The sequence below is a fragment of the Gorilla gorilla genome, chromosome 10, assembly GCF_029281585.2.
Source record: "Gorilla gorilla gorilla isolate KB3781 chromosome 10, NHGRI_mGorGor1-v2.1_pri, whole genome shotgun sequence".
NCBI classification, from domain to species: Eukaryota; Metazoa; Chordata; class Mammalia; order Primates; family Hominidae; genus Gorilla; species Gorilla gorilla.
Genome location: NC_073234.2, coordinates 109357139 through 109370383, shown reverse-complemented (window position 1 = coordinate 109370383; position 13245 = coordinate 109357139). Strand labels below are relative to the sequence as shown.

Below are 13245 nucleotides of genomic sequence, written 5' to 3'. Positions count from 1 at the left end.
ATGGATTTTGGTACCTAGAAGTGGGATGCTATATAACAAATAACTAAAATCTGGAAGTGACTTTGAAACCAGAAAGTGAGTAGAAGCTCTGAAATATTTGAGGAAGTCTCAAGAGCCTTGAAACAATTGTTTGTAGAAGCATTATTGTCCTTTCAAGAGGCTGTGGTGAAGGCCTAAAGGAAAGTGAAGTGAAATTTATTGGGAAACTGGATGAAAGGGAATGTTTATTATGCAGTGGTAGAAAGTTTAGCAATACTGTCACCTGCAGTATTGTGGAAAGTAGAAAATATACCGAATGAACTGCATGACCTAGGTAAGGAGGATTCCAGCGGGAATATTGAGGCCGCCACCTGTTTTCTTTTTGCTACTTATATAAAATGTGATAGTAGGATAAAAAAATTAACAAAAGTAATATTAAACATGGAGGAGCTGGGACTTGATGATTTCAAATTCTCAGTCTCCCAATATAGCAAATAATACTAACATTGAAAAATGGCTTCCAAGCAAAAATACAAATCCAGGGCACTATCAGGAAAGCTTGGTCTAAAGATGAGGCCAAAGGTATGACTCTAGAATTCTTTTCTAAGATATCAGAAAGACCAAAGGTCTATCTCAAGATCTGTCCACTCAGACCAAATGTCTTCTAAAGAGTTTAAGGGTGGGCCTCACAGATCCTGTCAATCAAATAATAGGACTTCCAAGAAGCTTAAGGGTCTTGTTATGTCATCAACTCAGCAAAAGCTCAAGGCAGAGAAGAGTTTCTCTCCAAATGATTTGTGAGTGTGGCTTTTGCCAAGTGAAGTAAACCCCAATAAGGTTAACAGTGTTTTTAAGAGAATTATATCCACAGAAACACCACCAGCTTAGACCAAAAGGGATAGAGATGATACAAAATGAAGGTTGCACCCCCGAAGTTCTATGAATAGGAGGAAGCAGGCTGACAAAACTGCTCAGCTGCAAAAATGTGCTTCACTGACAAGAGGCAGATTTATAGGAGAAAAGGCATACAAATTTATTTGATCATAGTTTTATATGACATAAGAACCCTCAGAATGAACACCCAAAAATACATGGGAAATTGTCCATTTTTATGCTTAGGTTCAACAAAGTATGGGCAGCTTTTTAGAAATATGATTGGACAAAACAGTATGATCTAATGCTAATAGAGTGAGTAGGAAGACCTAGCAAGGCCTGCCTGTGTAGATTCTTGGTCTTTCTGAGTGTTCATTTCTTCCTTCTGGATGTGGGGCAAGACGCTGTCTGGAATAAGGGTCTTATGATCTATAGTCAAACAAAATAGGCCAGGTAATTTGTTTATGGTCAGTTTTTATGCAGAAAGGTGGAAGGAATGTCAGAGTAATATTTTTAGGTTTCTTCGCTGGCTTTGGGGAAAAAGAGTTCTGGTTTCTATGACCTGCCTCAGAGAGGAGGGATTCTCATGTCTATGGCTACCCTTAAGGGAAAATGAGACTGAGAAACAGGAGGACATGAGTAGGTTAGAGAAAAACTTTTGCTTCTGAGGCTGTTTCTGACACCTTCACTTTGGGATGTTGTTTTCTGAGTCCCAATATCTTCATGAAAAAGGAAGCATGACTAAGAAGGCAGAACTAAGAACTCAAAAAACAGAGCTAAGAGTTATGGAGAATTATTCCCATAATTTGAGCCTTAATCTAATTCTAATATTTCCCAACTGGATTTCAAAACTGCTATGAACCAGTGACTCCTGTGTGCTTCTTGTTTTATTCTTTTCTGAACAGAAGTATCAATATCAGTTACCCTATGCCTGCCTCACCATGTGTGTTGGGTGTGTGGAGAAGATAACTTTCACTTTAGCTCACAGATCTTTGGATCGATAGCTGTACTTAAGGGCCAGGCAGGGTGGCTCACACCTTTAATCTCAGTACTTTGGGAGGCTGAGATGGGAGGATCACTTGAGGCCAGGAGTTTGAGACCAGTCTGGTCAACATAGCGAGATCCCTGTCTCTAAAAAAAAGAAAAAAAGAACTGTACTTAGGGAGCTACAACCAAGTAACCTCATATGCACCTGGTCTTGATTTAAACGACATATCTGTAAGTTAAGCTGACATATAATAGGATGAGACTTTTGGGAATGTTGAGAGGGGGTGCCTATATTTTGCATGTGTGTGAAATTGGGGCAGGATGTGGTGGTTTTACAGTGTTCCCAAATTTTTTGATATTTCTGTCTTCAAGTGGTGGAGCCTAAATCCCTTCCCTTTGAACGTGGGCTGGAGTTAGTGACTTGCTTCCTTTTTTAAATGTTTATTTCAATAGCTTTGGGCGTACAAGTGGTGTTTTTTTTTGTTACATAGATAAATTATATAGATTATATAGTGGTGAATTCTGAGATTTCAGTGCACCCATCACTTGAGTAGTGTACATTGTACCTAATGTACAATTTTTTAACCCTAGCCCCTCACCAACCCTTCTCCTTCTGAATCTTTAAAGTCCATTATATCACTGTATGCCTTTGAATAACTTAGCTCCCACTTATAAGTGAGAATATATGGCTTTTGGTTTTCCACTCCTGTGTTACTTCACTTAGAATAATGGCCTCCAGCCCCATCCAAGTGGCTGCAAAAGACATTATTTCATTCCTTTTTATCGCTAAGTAGTATTCCATGGTGTGTATATACTGCATTTTCTTTATCCACTCATTAGTTGATGGGCACTTAGGTTGGTTCCACATCTTTGCAATTGTGAATCATGCTGCTATAAACATATATGTGCAAGTGTCTTTTTCATATAATGACTTCTTTTCCTTTGAGTAGGTACCTAGTAGTGGGATTGCTGGATTGAATGGTAGGTCTACATTTAGCTCTTTAAGGAGACTCCATACTGTTTTCCATAGAGGTTGTACTAATTTACATTCCCACCAGCAGTGTATAAGTGTTCCCTTTTCAGCAGATCCATGCCAATATCTATTTTTTTTTATTTTTTAATAATGGCCATTCTTGCAAGAGTAAGGTGGTATCTCATTGTTTTTTAATTTGCGTTTCCCTGTTGATTAGTGACGTTGACAATTTTTTCATATATTTCTTGGTCATTTGTATATTTTCTTTTGAGAAATGTCTATTTATATCCTTTGCCTACTTTTTGATAGGATTGTTTGTCTTTTTCTTGATGATTTGTTTGAGTTCCTTGTAGATTCTGGATACTAGTCTTTGTCAAATGCATAGTTTGCAAGTATTTTCTCTCATTCTGTGGGTTGTTTGTTAACTATTATTTATTTTGCTATGCAGAAGCTTTTTAGTTCCATCAGGTGTCATTTATTTAGTTTTTTTGTTGTTGTTGCATTTGCTTTTGGGGTCTTAGTCATGAATCTTTGCCTAGGCCGATGTCTAGAAGAATTTTTCCAATGTCACATTCTAGAATTTTTATGACTGTAGGCCTTATATTTAAGTCTTTGATCCATCTTGAGTTGATTTTTATATAAGCTGAGAGATAGGGAACCAGTTTCATTCTGCTACTTGTGGTTTGGAAGTTTTCCCAACACCGTTTACGAAATAGAGTATTCATTCCCCAATTTGTGTTTTTGTATGCTTTGTTGGAGATCAGTTTACTATACGTATCCGGCTTTATTTCTGGGTTCTCTGTTCTATTCCATTGGTCCATATGCCTACTTTTATAGAACTATAAAAGTTTTGGTAACTATAGCCTTGCAGTAGAATTTGAAGTCTGGTAATGTGATGCCTCCAGATTTGTTCTTTTTGCCTTAAAATTGGTTTGGCTATTTGTGCTTTTTTTGGTTCCATACGAATTTGATGATTGTTTTTTCTAATTCTGTGAAAAACGATGTTGGTATTTTGATGGGAATTTCATCGAATCTGTAGATTGCTTTGGGCAGTATGGTCATTTTTACAATATTGATTCTTCTAATTCATGAGCATAGAATGTGTTTCCATTTGTTTGTATCAGTTATGATTTCTTTCAGTAGTTTTATAGTTCTTCTTGTAGAGTTCTTTCACCTCCTTGGTTAGGTATATTCCTAGATAGTATATTTTTTTGCAGCTGTTGTAAAAGAGCTTTAGTTCTTTTTTCTTTTTTTTTTTTTAAGACAGAGTCTCACTGTGTCTCCCAGGCTGGAGTGCAGTGGTGCAATTACTGCAGCCTTGACCTCCCAGTCTCAAGCCATCCTTCTGCCTCAGCCTCCGGAGTCACTGGGACCATGGATGCATACCACCACACCCAGGTAAATTTTTGTAGAGACAAGATCTCCCTTGTTGCCCAGGCTGGTCTCAAACTCCTGGGCTCAATAAATCCACATGCCTGGGCCTCCTGAAATGCTTGGTTTCCAGGTGTGAACCACCATGTCCAGCCAGGATTGAGTTCTTTGTTTGACTCTCAGCTTAGTCATTGTTGGTGTATAGCAGTGCTACTGATTTGTGTACATTGATTTTGTAACCTGAGACTTTGCTAAATTCCTTTATCAAATCTAGGAGTCTTTTGTTGGAGTCTTTAGGATTTTCTAGGTATACGATCATATCATCTGCAAACAGCAATAGTTTCACCTCCTCGTTTCCAATTCGGATGCCCTTTATTTCCTTCTCTTGCCTAATTGTTTTGGCTAGGACTTCCAGAACTATGTTGAACAGGAGTGGTGAAAGTGGGCATCCTTGCCTTGTTGCTGTTCTCAGGAGGAATGCTTTCAACTTTTCCCCATTTGGTATGATGTTGGCTGTGGGTTTGCATATATGTATTTTATTATTTTGAGGTAAGTCTCTTCTATGCCTAGTTTGTTAAGAGTTTTTATCATAAAGGGTGCTGGATTTTGTCAAATGCTTTTTCTGCATCTATTGAGGTGATCATATGGTTTTTGTTTTTAATTCTGTTTATGTGATGTGTCACACTTTTTGACTTCTGTATGTTAAACCATCCCTGCATCCCCAGGATGAAACCCACTTGATCATGATGTAATATCTTTTTGATGTGCTGTTGAATTTTGTTATCTAGTATTTTGTTGAAGATTTTTGCATCTGTGTTCATCACAGAAATTTAGTGACTTGCTCCTAATACATACAATGAAGAAGAAGTAATGGTAGTGACTGTTGGAAAACAGTATGAATAGTTTCATGTGTCTGAATGATCAGAGCATTCTGAGCAATGGAAATTGACATGCCGTGAAGATAGATAATATTTTTCCTTTTCCCAAGAGCCATTTGCTTTTCACGTTCTAAGGGAGACAGACTGAGACAACTTGTTTCTTTTCTCATGGAGCCATCTACTCCCATTCAAATAATAATAATAATACCTTTCTTATCTTCCCCAGAGTCAAATGCTTATATTTGTAGGTAGAGACCTTCCTCCTTTCCCCCAAGAGATATCAGTTTACATTCCAAGTCCTCTGTCCCTTTTTTTGGAGAGGAGAAAGTGTAGATGTTCCAGCTCCTATACAAGATTTGAGATTCATGATTTCATAATTCCTCTTCTAAAATATAGATTCTCTCTTTAACACGAGCAGGATCCACCTGGCTCTCACCATGTTACCCCGGAGTGGGGGAAATGGGACATGAGTAACTGCCACTAAAATATTCTGTAACTAAATAATCAGTTTGTCTCTGACCCAGAAGCCTTGTGTTTACTGTGAGATATATGTGTGTGTGTATATATATATATATATATTCAGTAACTTCAGAAATTAGGTCATAAAAGGCACTGTGGCTTCTCTCTTTCTCTGTGTTAGAGTTGCTCTATATTGAGGTCCTTGTGGCAACAAGGCTGAAGGCTTTGGCCAACAGCTAGTGAGGAACTGAGGCCTCTTGTCATCAGCCATGTAAAGCAGCTTAGAAGTGAATCCCCCAAACCCAGTCTAGCCTTCAGATGACTGCAGCCCTGGCTGACATTTTGGATGCAACCTTTTGAGAAAGACTGATGCAGAAGCACCCATTAAGTTGCTTCTGAATTCCTGACCCACAGAAACTGAGGTAGTATATGTTTGTTTTTTTAAGCCACTAATTTTAGGGGTAATTTATTATGTAGCAAAGGATAACTAAAACAGTTGGCCAGGTTGGTTTCTATTGCTTGCAACTGAAGAATCATGACTAATACAGTGCATAAGACACTTGGTACAGAACCTCACAAATACTCAACACATGGTAGCAATTACTATTATATTATTAAGAGATTAAATCCACTTATTCTCTAGCCCTCCAGAGGGCAGACATAGAACCAATGGGAGGAAGTTATAGGGAGGTAGAGTTCAATTCGATGAAAGAAAAAAATAAATTTAATAATTAGAACTGGAAAAAAAGGAGAAATGTACCTATCCAACTAATTAGCTTTCCCTGCTTAGAAGGATTTCAGCAGAGTAGGTAATAATGGATGCCGTAGAATAAATTCTTGCACTGGGAGAGAAATTGAACTAACCAACCTTGGGTATCCTCCCAGCTTTAACATTCTGTCATTCTACAATTCAGCATGGCCTAGGGATGCTTGCTTAGTGTTATCATATCCAACCCCATCCATCTCTTGGGGCAACCAGCCCAAATATGACATCAGCTGAGAAGGTCATTGAGAGAAGGGGAAATAGAACAGGAGGATTATGAGAAATATACCAGAGTACTAAGCCAGAATCTGATTTCTACATCAAATTTAATAGGCTTGAGATAAAAAGTTCCCAATAAGTAGCAACTTAAAAAATAATAATCTTCAAATAAAAAGAAGCAATGAAACTGACCAAATGACAAGTTAACATGAAACTTACAGAGAAACCAAAAAAATGAAAATTACTGAAGTAGGCCACAGAGTTCTGGCAAGCCAATCTTTGCAGACGAATGGGAAGGGCAGCCAGGAGTCTCACAATGGTAAAGTCAGGGAAAGACTAAAGAATGAGCCGGATCTTGGCAGGTGCTACAGCCAAATATATCTGAATTCTGCAGAGGTTAAATAAATGATTACAGAAGGTTTCATGAGTGCAGCAATCAAAGCTGAGAACAGATCAACCCAGATTTGGGGAGCACTGTTAACAAACAACTTCCTTTAGAAAATATGAAGATGCTTATTGCCAGGATGTCTGTATGAAAAATCAAATGGCTACACCAAAGAAGTTGAGCCAACAGCCCAGAAATCATCAGCAGAGGCTATTGCCTGGAACAAGGAGAGGATCATAACCCAATTCCACTGTTCAAATTACTGGGAGAAGTATCTAATATGTAATTCACAAAAAGAGGAAAAAGGAACTATTTTGGGGACTTTAAAATGAACTCCTCAATGGAAATGAAATGAGCTTAAAGGGTTGATATGGTTTGGATCTGTGTCCCCACCCAAACCTCATGTCTAATTGTAATCCCCAATGTTGGAGGTAGAGCCTGGTGAGAGGTGATTGGATCATGGGGCAGTTTCTCATAGTTTAACACCATCCCCCATGGTGATGTTGTGGTGAGAGTGAGTTATCGTGAGATCTGGTTGTTTAACGGTATGCAGCATCTCCCACTCTCTCTTCCTCCTGCGCCAGCCATGTAAGATGTGCCTGCTTCCCCTTTGCCTTCTGCCATGATTGTAAGTTTCCTGAGGCCTTCCCAGCCATGTTTCCTGTACAGCTTGCAGAATCATGAGCCAAATAAACATTTCTTTATAAATTACCAAGTCTCAGGTATTTCTTTGTATAGCAGTGAGAGAATGGACTAATAGAAGAGTTGAAGTACTTACTCACCCAACTTGGAGGAGAAAATTATGAAAAGGTATTTAAATGTGGTGAGGAGGCTTGACCTATAAAATTTGTGAGACTTTATGATTTTAAGTTTAAGTTGAGCTTGCAATATCACATAGTCTACTACGGCATAGTTTCCATGGTCTATATCATAAATCACATGTACTGCAAATTGCACAGTGTACAATGCTACCATCGTGGAGTCAGTTAAATTTTCTAAATTCATCTAGCCAGATTGTAATGAAGAAGTGAGGTGACGGGACCAATATTACACAGCTGTTAAAAGGTGTCAGAGCTGGAATTAAAACCCAGGTTGGTGTAATCTGGATTTTCACAGAGAAAATAAAAGCACTAGGAAAAGAACTTTCATACTCACCCACTATCAAATCCACTAACTTATTTGCATCTGTTCCTTAAGTTCTGTCTTCCCTCCTACTACTATATTTGATCTTTCCAGGCTCTACCTAAGAACAATACCTCAATCCCTGAACCCCATGTTCTCTCACCTACACAAGGACTTCATACCTGCAATGCTCCCCCTTTTCTGTCTACATTGTCACAGAATTTTTCTTCTCTATTGTATCATTCCCATCAATATCCAAATATGCTGTAGCTATCTTTGAAAAATTTTCCCTGACTTCCAAAATTCCTCTTGCTATTGTTCCATCTTTCTCATTGTCTAGGGTCAAAACTTTGTAAAGTATTTTTCTATTTATTTTGTCTTCACTCTCTCCTCCCATTGTTTCTTGAACCCACTCCACTGACAATGTTGTTGTCAAAGTCAGCAGTAACCTGCCTGTTGCCAGTTTAATGGCCCAATCTCGTTTCTCCATAAGTCAGTAGTAGCATTTGGTACTGCTGATCACTTGTTCGTCCTCGAAACACTTCTTCTCCTGGCTTCTAGGATGTCCCTCAGTCTTCCTGCTGACAAGCTCCCTCTCAGCTGCCTTTGCTAGACTTCTTTCATCTTCTTGATCTCTAAATATTGAAGTATCTGAAGGCTCAGTCCTTACACCACTTCTCATCTTTGTATTCATTCTCTAGGTGGTCTCATTCAGTCTAGTGGATATAAATTTTATCAAATGATAAAAACTCCTACCTTTTAGTTTCGGCCTTGACCTCATCCCTAGACCCCAGACTTATATATTGAACTGCCTACTCAACATTTCCATCTGCATGTCTAAGAGGCATCTCAAACTTAACATGGCCAAACAGAAACCTTGATCTCTATCTTCGTAAATGGCAAATGCATTATTTTAGTTGCTGTATTATTCAGCGTTCTCCAGATAAATGAACTGAGAGACAGAGAGAGAGAGATTATGAGAAATTGGCTCATGTGATTATGGAAGCTGAGAAGTCTCAAGATTTGTTGTTGGCAAGCTGGAGACCAGGAGACCAGGAGAGTTAATGTGTAGTCCAGTCTGAGTCTAAGAACCAAGAGAGCCAGTGATGTAAGTTCCAGCCAGTGTTGTAAGTTCCAGTCTGAACGCCAGCAGGCTTGAGACCCAAGGGGAGCTGATGTTTCCGTCCGAGTCTGAAGGCTAGATCCAATCAGTGTCCTAGCTCAGTCTGGCAGAAGGACTTTCCTCTTCCTGGAGGAAGGATTAGCCTTTTTGTTCTATTCAGGCCTTCAACAGATTGGATGAGGGCCACCCACCATCGGAAACGCAATCTGCTTTACTCATTCTGCTGATTCAAATGTTAGTCTCATCCAGAAACACTCTCACAGACACACCCAGAGTAATGTTTGACCAAATGTCTGGGTTCACTGTGACCCAGTCAAGTTGACACACAAAATTAACCTTTACAATTTCCCAAAGAAAAACCTTGGAGTTGTCCTTGACTTCTGTCTCATGTCCCACATTGAATCCATCAGCAAACCCCGATGACTCTGCCTTCTAAATATGATCAGAGTTTGACCATGTTTCAACACCCCACCACTACTATTTTAGCCAAAAGTCAACAGTATCTCTTGTCCAGAAGGTTGCAATAACTGCCCCTACTATTGCCTTGAGCCCCCTTAGTAATTTATTTATTCTCAGTAAAACAGTCAGTGTGATACCATGAAAATGTCAGCTGCCATCACTCCTTATGGAAAACCCTCTATGACTTCTCAGATCATTTAGAATGAAAATGTTCTCCCAGCCTCTCACTCACCCCATCTCTTCCCACCGTCCCTATTACTCATGCCACTTTAGCAACATTGGCCTTTTTGCTGTGCCACACACATGCCCAGCACATTCATCTCAGAGTCTTTGCACTTGCTTTTCCCTCTGTTTCAAATCTTTCTCCCTAGATACCCTCATGCCTCACTCTTTTACCTTTTGCAGGTCTCTGCTCAGCTCAAAGGATATCTTACACAAAATAGCACACTCTATTGCCCACCACCATCACTGTTTCTTCCCTTCTTCTGCACTATTTTTTTACAGAACTTACTATGACTGGTACGTAGAAATAGTACTTGGCAGATATTAGAAAGTACACATCAATATTTATTAAATGGGCCGGGCGTGGTGGCTCACACCTGTAATCCCAGCACTTTGGGAGACCAAAGCAGGCAGATCACCTGAGGTCAGGAGTTCGAGACCAGCCTGACCAACATGGTGAAACCCCGTCTCTACTATAAATACAAAAATTCGCTGGGCATGGTGGCGCACACCTGTAATCCCAGCTACTGGGGAGACTGAGGCAGGAGAATCGCTTGAACCCAGGAGGCAGATGTTGCAGTGGGCTGAGATCATGCCATTGCACTGCAGCCTGGACAACAAGAGCAAAACTCCATCTCAAAAAAAAAAAAAAAGGTATTAAATGACCCCAACTTAGGATTTTTCAATTTAGGACTTTTCAACTTTACGATGATGTGGATGTGATATGCATTCAGTAGACACCATATTCTGCAATCCCAGTACTATCAAGAAAAGCACTGTTTTGATTACTATCAACATGCATAGGTTTTACCTGTTCTAGGATTTTATATAAATGGAGGCATACAGTATGTGCAATTTGGTGTCTTGCATCCTGTATTCATCACAGTGTTTTAAGACTCATCAATTTTGTTGCATGTATCGGTAATTTATCTTTTTTTGTTGCTGAGTACTATTTCATTGTATGAATAAACCACAGTTTGTATGTTAATTCTCTTGTTGGTAGACATTAGGATAGTCTCCAGATTAGAGCCATGATGTACAAGGTTGCTATGAACGTTCAAACAGACTTATTCATAATAACGCCGAGTTTTTCATAAAAATCCTTTATCATACTGATTAATTATTTTTTCCATTCTTAGTTTTCTGAGAATTTCTATAATAGATGGGTACTAAATTTTACCAAATACTTTCTCTGAATTTATTAAGTTCATCACATTTTCTTATTTCATTAATGTGGTAAATTATACTGATTAGTTTTTTATTGTTTAACCAATCCAGCATTCCTGGTATAAACCCACTTAGTCAAAATGTATTATTTTCTCTAATGCTAGATTTTGTTTGCTAGTATTTCGTTAAGGATTTTTGTTCCTACTATGTTCCTGAACAATATTAGTCTATAATTTTATTCTTGTAATATCCTTACCTGGTTTTTGTATCAGTATTATGTTGGCCTCAACATAATACCTTACACAAACTCAGAAAAAAGAGAAAAAGCAAACACCTTCCAATTCATTACATGTTCCAACTCATGTAATGAGTTGGAAAGTGTTTGCTTTTTCTCTTTTTTCTGAGTTTGTGTAAGATAAATTTGATTTCTTCCTCAAATGTTTGACAAACTCACCAGTGGAACAAACCAAATCTAGAAATTTCTTGTTGGGGAGGTTTCAACTATAAGCTTAATTTCTTTAATGGATATGAGACTACATGGATTTTTAATTTGTTTTCGTATCAGTGTTGGTATCTTTCAAGACTTTTTTTTTTTCAGCTAAGTTATCCAATTTACTGGCACAAAATTGTTTATAGTACTACCTTGTATTTTGACTGTCTGAAGTAACTGAACTGATGTTTTCACTTTCATTTCTGGTGTTGGTAATTTGTGTTTCCTTTTTATTATTGATCAGTCTTGCCAGAGGTATATCAATTTTATTATTTGCTTTTTTCGTTTCATTGTTCTCTGCTCTGTATTTCATATCTTCTCCTTACTTTAGCTTTAATTTGTTCTTTTTTGTAGCTTTTTAAAATAGAAGCTCAGATCACTGACTTTAAATATTTTTTCTTTTTCAATAAAGCATTTAAAACTATAAATTTCATTCTAACCACTTCTCTAGCTGCAGCCCACATGTTTTAACATATTGTACTTTCCCGTTAGCATTCATTTTGAAATATTTTAAAGTTTTTCTTATGATTTCTTTTTTGACCCGTGGATTATTTAGAAGTATGTTGCTTACTTTCTAAAGATGTGTGAATTTTTCAGGTATCTTTTTGTTACTGATTTGTAACTTAATTCTGGGTAATCAGCAACTTACTCTGTATAATTTAAAGTACTGAGTAAAAGGTATTACAATTTCTAATCATATTTACGGATTTGTCTACTTCATTCTTTAGTTCTGTCAGATTTTCACTTTGTGTATTTTGAAGCTGTTATTAGGTGTAAGTTCATTTGGAATTATTATAGATTTCTGATTAATTGACCCAGTTATGAAGTATTCCTGTTTATCTCTGACAGTATTCTTTGCTCTGAAATCTACTGTCTAATATTAATATAGTCATTCTAGCTTTACTACAGTGAGTATTTGCACGGCATATTTTTTCCCCCAAATTTAACACCTAACCAATATGTATCTTTATGTTTAGGACATGTCTTTTTTAAACAACATATATTTGTGCCCTGCTTTTATCTAGCTTGGCAGTCTCTACCTTTTGATTGTAGTGTTTAGTCCATTTGCCTTAATGTAATTATTGATAACATAGGATTTAACCCTATCATTTTGCTGTTTCTGTCCTTTTCAATACATTTGTCCTTTACAGCTGTTCTTTTTTTCTTGCCTTAATTTGGGTTAAACAAATATTTCTTAGTATTTTATTTATCTTCTTTATTAACTTTTAGCTATGCCTGTTTATTTTGTCTTTTTAAGAGGAACTACAATATATACCATTAATTTATTCTGGTCTACTATGAATTTAATATTATACCACCTCACGCATACACAGTATGGTTAAGCAATATACACTCCTTTCTGTCCTCCTATCCTTTTTGCTGTTATTTTCAGATATTTTACTCCTGTATATGTTACAAACCTCCTCAATACATTATTATTTATATATTACATATTCAATTGTCTTTTAAACAAATAAAAAAACAATGAATATGTTTTATATATGTGCCTGCATGTTTAGCTTTCTGGTGTTCTTCATTCTTCCATGTAGATTCAACTTTCTGTTCTTTTTTTTTTTTTTTGAGACAGGGTCTCCTCCTGTCACCCAGGCTGGAGGTCAGTGGCACAATCTCAGCTCATTGCAACCTCTGCCTCCTGGGTTCAAGTGATTCTCCCACCTCAGCCTTCCAAGTACCTGGGACTACAGGTGCACACCACATGCCTGCCTAATTTTTGTATTTTTAGTAGAGACAGGATTTTGCCATGTTGATCAAGC

At 37.7% G+C, this 13245-nt stretch overlaps 1 protein-coding gene across 1 annotated transcript in view; it reads right to left on the bottom strand.

The window, feature by feature from the left end:
- CRADD (CASP2 and RIPK1 domain containing adaptor with death domain) overlaps positions 1–13245 on the bottom strand; it is a 367800-nt gene that overhangs the window by 82198 nt on the left and 272357 nt on the right. The window lies entirely within an intron of this gene.